Here is a 7,325-nt window from a genome sequence, read left to right on the forward strand (position 1 = left end):
AGAGGGTCGCGCTTAGCAGTATGGACTGCCATGCGGAACAGAAATAGAGAAGAGGGGAGAGAGAAAAGGTCGCGCTCGACGATGGTCACTACCATGCAAGACAAAGAGAAGAGAGAAGAGAGAGAGGGTTGTGCTCGGCAGTGTTCACTACCGTGCGGGGCAAAAGAGGGAAGAGAGAGGAGGTCGCGCTCAGTAATGCTCACTGCCATGCACAACAGAAGAAAAAAAGAAGAGAGAGAAGGTCACGCTCGACAGTGTTCACTGTCGTGCTCGACAGTGTTCACTGTCGTGCACGACAGAAGAAAGAAAGAAGAGAGAGAAAAGGTCACGCTTGGTAGTATTCACTGTCGTGCAAGACAGAAGAAAGAAAGAAGAGAGAAAAAGGAAGGAAGATGAGAGAGAAATGAAAGAAGAAGAGAGAGAAAAGAAAGAGAGGAGAGGGAAAGGAAAGAAGAAGAGAGAAAAAGGGAACGAGAAGAGAGAGAAAGGGAAAAAAGAAGATAGAGAAAGGAAAGAAGAAGAGAGGAGAGAGAAAGGAGAGAAGAGAGAGACTACCTTGAGGCTTAAGGGTACGCATCTAAATTTTCTCTCTCCTCTCTCTCTCCTCTCTCTCTCTCTCAAATTGTGACCCAATACTCAAGCAAAAAAGTCAAATTTTTATTGATTGAGGAATAATCTTTTACATGAAGAGAGTACGTGCTTATATAGAATTTAGGTCCAAACATGGGTGGATGCCCAAATTCTAACCTAATTGATAAAAATTATCAAGTAAATGAATTAAAGAAATTCTAAGAAAGTGAGGTAAAATGACGATTCTGCCCCTACACCAACAATCCGTGAAATTTTGAATCAATCTTTATAACGACTATGCAATCTTCACGATCTTTCGGGATCCGTTAGGGTCCTTCTAGTCTTCATCTGACCAAAAGATTATTCTTTTCCTGATCTGCTCGGGAAGATGATTGTTTTGATATCCATTTCGAGACATGGATCAGATTCTCGGGCCATCATAGCGTGACAAGCATGTTGCCACGATCGTTTTGCAAAAGGAACGGCTCGATTCGGTGCCCGGATAACCGTTTTCCAAATTGGAAAACTTTGGATGGAGTTTGGTTTTCGGTGCTGGAAATTGCAGCAACTTCATACTCGTAATGTGTCGCAATCTAACCATCCATTACGTGCGACGTTTGGGTAAAGTGGCCAGAACTTGCGCCAAAAGCATCCAAATGCGTCAAAAATTGGTACATGGGGGTTTTCGAATTTTCTGAATCCAATGGCGATGGTATGGAAACCATTTGATGCTCTGATAATGGTGTTGTAGTTCAGGGTCCATTTTCAACATTATAGCGGCATAATTTCCCAAAATTGTTTTGTCGTCTACACTGCCTTAAACTCGTCGGTTTGCGACGAAACTTGGCAGGTATTCTTAAGAGACCATTAGGCACGATCTTGAACCTTCTTCAGTCATTCTGATACTTTTAGAAATTTTACTTCTGGATCAGGGCTTATTGACCTACAGCTTCCATAGTCCATAGGCATTTTGGTACCTGCGGACCTAGGTCATGAACTGCTCTCTCCTTATTCGCACCGGGGATGCAAGTGATGAAAAATAACCTCAAACAATGACCTCTTGCTCCGATCTCCCCTATGCCTAGGACGTTGTGGGGGCCAAGAGCCATAATTCTCTTCTATGTGTATTCTTGGGCTATAATATCCAACATAAGGGTTATAGACGTCTACATCCACCCACGTGCCGAGCATATATCTCAAGACATGATGTATTTGATAAAGATATCTATCATTATGCTAATCTCAATTCTTTGTTTGATAGTGCTCATGTTCAAGGGAAGTTATCCAACTATGCAAAATGGACGAAGTGTTATGAGTCTGACATACAAATTTCTTCCTCTTCTGATTCATCACCTCCACATAAACCACATATACATGAAGCTTTTGATGTATCTTCTCCATCACATCCTACTTTGCCCATCACCAATGATAGCTCTCCAACTTTTCTTATAGAGGAAAATGTCACCACTGCAATACCAATATAAAATATCTAGGATGATGCAACACACAATCATGGCAATGAACATCTTACCACTTAAGAAACCAACCAATCTAAATTTTTACCAGCCTTTTAGCATCCCCGTCATCACATCGTCATAAGATCTCAAGATGATACTCGAAAACCTAGGATTTTCCTATCCATGACAGCAAACTCAAGTGCTCCTACTTTTGAAGCTATCCCTTATGAACCTAAAACCATTAAGTCTCGTTAAAACCATTAATATGTCTTGGGTCATCCGGGTTGGCATTGTGTAATGAAAGAGGAAATTGAAGCCCTACAGGTTAATTCAACTCGGGAGCTAGTTCCACATTTTTCAAGTATGAATATTGTTGGTTATCGTTGGGTCTATAAGGCTAAATTAAAGCCTGATGACAGTCTAAAGAGACTTAAGGCTAAATTAGTTGTTAAAGGATACAATCAAGTTATTGGAATTGATTTCTCTAAAACATTCAATCATATTATTAAGCCTGCTAGCATTCAGATTGTGCTCACCTCATCAATTGTGCGCTACTGGCTTATCAAACAGCTTGATGTAAACAATGCTTTCCTACACGACTTTCTTAAGAAACATGCATTTATGGAACAACCTTATGCATTTGTGAGGTTTAAATATCCAAATCATGTCTGCAAATTAAAAAGAGTTTTATATTGTCTCAAGCAAGCACATTGGGTTTGCTTTGACCGATTTAGTATCTGTTTATTATCATTGGGGTTTTATTGCAACATAGCCGATTCATCTATATTTGTTTCTCGCACTACTCAAGGCACTATTATCCTTCTCCTTTATGTTGATGATAATATTGTTACTATTGATAATTCAAATCTTCTAGAATTGTTCATTTCCCAATTTTGAAAGGAATTTAAAATGAAAGATAATGGCCATCTTCACTGGTTTCTTGGCATAGATGTTTTTTTTTTCAGGTGAGATTTTTCTCTCACAAAGCAAATATACCCAGTATCTTCTTGATCATATTTAGATGCTTGGTGCCAAACCTATTTAGGGGAATTCTGATCTATTTCTTGATCCATCTATTTATTGGAGTATTATTGGTGCACGCCAATATATTATCATAACACGGTCAAACCTTTCCCATAGTGTTAATACAATGTATCAATTTATGTATACCCCTACAAATGCACATTTTCAGGTAGTTAAATTGATTCTTTGTTATTTCAATGGTACACAATCCTATGGTCTAAGAATCTTATCTGCTAGTTCTCTTGAGGTATATGTCTTTTCTGATGCAAATTGGGTTGGGTGTGCAACCAATGGTTTTTGCAACTATATTGCTTCCAACTGTATATCTTAGAGTGTTAAAAAAATAATCAATTGTGGCTCGTTCCAGTATTGCAGTGGAATATCGATTTATAACATCCACTACTGCATAATTGACATGATTTTATTTTCTTCTTAGGGATATTGAGTTGCCTCTTCCTAAGCTACCAACACTTTTTTGTGACAATATTAGTGCTCTCTATATAACAGTTAATTCTGTTTTCATGCATGGATAAAGTATATTGAGTTAGACTATCATCTTGTGCATGAAAATGTTGCTCTTGAATTACTTGTTACTCATCTTGTTTACTCTCGCAATCAAGTAGGTGATATATTCACGAAGCCTTTGCCACGAGATGTTTTTTAAGATATTTGCTTCAAACTCAGACTTCAAATGCCTCATCAGCCAAGTTTGCAAGGAGTAATAGAAACAAAAATAAAATATTCAAGTTTTTTGAATGGTCACAGTAGAAATATTACTATTTTCTTTTAAAAGGAAAATGTAACAATATAGGAAATTATATATTGCATGTAACAAGATAGGAAAGTGTATATTGCATATAACAAAATATATTGCATATAACAAAATAGGAAAATGTATATTATACAATTGTATTTACCATTTTATATACAATAAAAAAAGTACCACAAAAATAGTGTGGGGCACAATTATTTTCTCAAAGAGTTCATCTCTCTCTTGAAATTTCCATACTATTATCAAATTGAATACTTGAGATAAACAAAATTAGCAATCTGCGGGAGGAGAACAAGAGTTTGAGTAGCATCATCCCTGCTTATAGACAATGTGCTTTGATGCTCATGCTCCTATGCACTTTAGAATTGATGTCTATTCTATTATTCTCTTTCCTACTATGTGTAATTTGAAAAGAACAACAAAACCTCATAAAAAGAATTATTAACAAAATAAATAATAATAACAAAACTTAAGCGAAGAAAAGCTTAACAAGACAAATAGTAATAAAAGCTAAACGCTTAAACACCACAAATAACGGAAGCTCGCACACAATCTTAACAAGATGAAATCACGATAGCTTGGAGCCTAGGTGTGAAAAATAATGCATGTAGTTTGAATAAGGTTCCGACATTAAACAATGAAAGACACACATTCAAATGGTGTCAAAAGATGTTATTTCAATATTAAAAATCTTTATGCTAACCCAAAACTTTGTTTTCACATTTAATTATGAAAGTTAAGATTTAAAAAATATTATAGATAGAGTCAATCTATGAATAATGTTGAAAATGAACGATTCATATAACACATTATAAGATGCACTATTTCAAGAACCTAAAATCTTTTTTTTTTTTTTTTTCACATGTGAACCTCTCCAAGGCGAGACAATGAATTGAAGAATTTTTCAATGTGAGAACCACCTTTTCTACATATATGGTTCACACTTTAACTAAATTCTCTCTTAAAGTCTAGAAGTTGAGATAATTAATTGGAAAGTTTTTCAATATTGAATTTTAAAAGTGTATATACAAGCCCGAAGATCTTAACAAAAATAATGAAAGCTTGGAGTAGTGGTTTAAATAATAGATATTAACGAGATAACTAATAAAAGTTTTGAGTCCTTGTTTAAATAATAGAAGCTCCGATAAATAATAAAAGCATGGGTCTTGGTTAGGGGTGGCAACATGTCCGGTCCAACTGGACTCGTACCTGAACCCAAATAGTATTTGGGTCTAGGTTTTGGACCTGAACCAACCTTTTGGTCCAAAATTTGGACCCATATCTAGACCCATTGGGTCATGGGTCTGGTCAGGCCCATTGCCACCCTATGACTATGAGTTTCAACTTCTTTTTTTTTTTTTGCCTTTTCTTTTACTATCATATCCTCATATTATAGGTAACATTTATAATATTGCACTACATTTAGGAGTACCTACATATACCTTCATTCCTTATTGGTTTACGTAATAACTGGAAATTCCTAAGAAACAAATGTATTAGCAACATTTATGAATATACCAACATAACATATACCCCAATTATTCGGGTCGGGTACGCGTCAAGTTCGGTTAGATTCAGACCCGAACCCAAACTAGGACCTAAATAATATTCAATTCCAGGTTTTTTACTCGGACCCAAACCTTCAGGTTCAAAAATTGGACCCATACCCAGACCCAAAGTCGGATCCATTGCCACCCCTAGTCCTAGTTTAAATTACAGAAGCTCCGATAAATAATAAAACCTTGGAGTTTTGGTTTAAATAATAAATCTTAAGGAGATAAATAATAAAAGCCTCGAGATAAATAATAAAGCTTGAAATCCTAGTCTAAAAAAACTCGGAGAAAAAACTTTTGATTTAAATAATAAATCTTTAAGAGATAAATAACAAAAGCCAGAAATCTTAGCCTAAAAAAACTTGAAAAAAAAAGTTTTGGTTTAAATACTAAATCTCAAGGAGATAAACAACAGAAGCCTCGAGATATATAATTAAAAGCCTGGAATCCTAGTATAATAAATTTTAAAAACTTGGAGTTTTGGTTTAAATAATAAATCTAAAGGAAATAAATAATTAAAAGCCTCAGAGATAAATAATTCAAAGCCCAGAATCCTAGTATCATAAATTAAAAAAACTAGAAAAAAAAAGTTTTTGTTTAAAAAATAAATCTTAAGGAGATAAATAATTAAAAGTCTCGAGATAAATAATTACAACCCTAGAATCCTAGTATTATAAATAAAAAACTCTAGTATCATAAATTTAAAAAAACTTGAAGAAAAATGTTTTGGTTTAAATAATAAATCTTAAGGAAAATTGCATAAAACCCCCTAAAAATGGACTTTCTAAGCTATTTACCCCAACCTAACTTTTCGTAACAACTTTTTATCCAAAACCATGTTTCCTAGCAAATACGTCCCAACTCAAAAAAAGAAACTGAAAAGAGAGACTAAAATACCCCTCATTTATGGTCCGGCACTTCACCATGGCGGTTCAGCATTTGGAAGAGGCGTTCCGACACTTAACTCACTGATTTGGAACGGTCCGACACTTCGCCATGACGGTCCGACACTTCACCATGGCAGTCTGGCGTTTGGAAGAGGCGGTTCGGCATTTGGAAGAGGTCGTTCCGACGTTTTCTAAGTGCGGTCCGGCATTTGTTTCTGGATTAATGAGCGGTCCAGCATTTATGATCTGTGGTCCGGCAAAATTGTGTATGGAATAGGCGGCCCGACAGTGTACAGTTCCGTTCCAGCAGAATGGATAGGTACGGAAATATACAACCGCGGTCCGTTGTTTCCTTTTATTGGGATCCGAAATTGATTTGTTATGTATAAGAAGGGTATTTTTGTCCAAAAAAAAGAACTTTTTGTATTGGGGGTATTTGCTATAAAACTTGATTTTTGAGAAAAATATGCTAAAAAAAATTAGGGTGGGTAAAGTGCCTAGAAAGTCTACATTTGATGGTAAAGTGCGTAAATTTGAGGAGATAAATAATTAAAAGCTTTCACATAAATAATTAAAAAAATATCATAAATAAAAGGGTGCGGTTTCTATAAGATTGCAACAATCCAACTAAGGCGCACCTCCAAAATTTATCATAACATGCTATTTTTGGGTAAAAAAATCTTAGGATTATCTGAAAACCTACTTTTATATCTATTTATAAAATTTTAAACTCCTAATATGATTAAAATCAAGTGGATCTATAAATATATGAAAATCTTGAAAACGGACAGTCTAGATAACGTGTTGCAAGATGCACTATTTCTAGGACTCAAAATAAATTTTTTTTTTTTTCAATATTCATACATCTCGATGTCGAGATGGTCAATTTGAGAGTTTTTTAACATAAAAACAACCTTTTGTGATGGAGTTTTGATGTGCATATGTGATTCTCTATTTTAAGGTTGCAACCTTATATAAATTTTTTCTTAAATAAAATAAAAAACTTCAGCAATTGTAAATAATTTTTTTTTCCTAAATATGTGATTCTACATTTTAAGGTTAC

This window comes from Amborella trichopoda, chromosome 9, assembly GCF_054954075.1.
Source record: "Amborella trichopoda isolate Santa Cruz 75 chromosome 9, AtrichopodaSantaCruz75HAP2 v2.0, whole genome shotgun sequence".
Taxonomy (NCBI): Eukaryota; Viridiplantae; Streptophyta; class Magnoliopsida; order Amborellales; family Amborellaceae; genus Amborella; species Amborella trichopoda.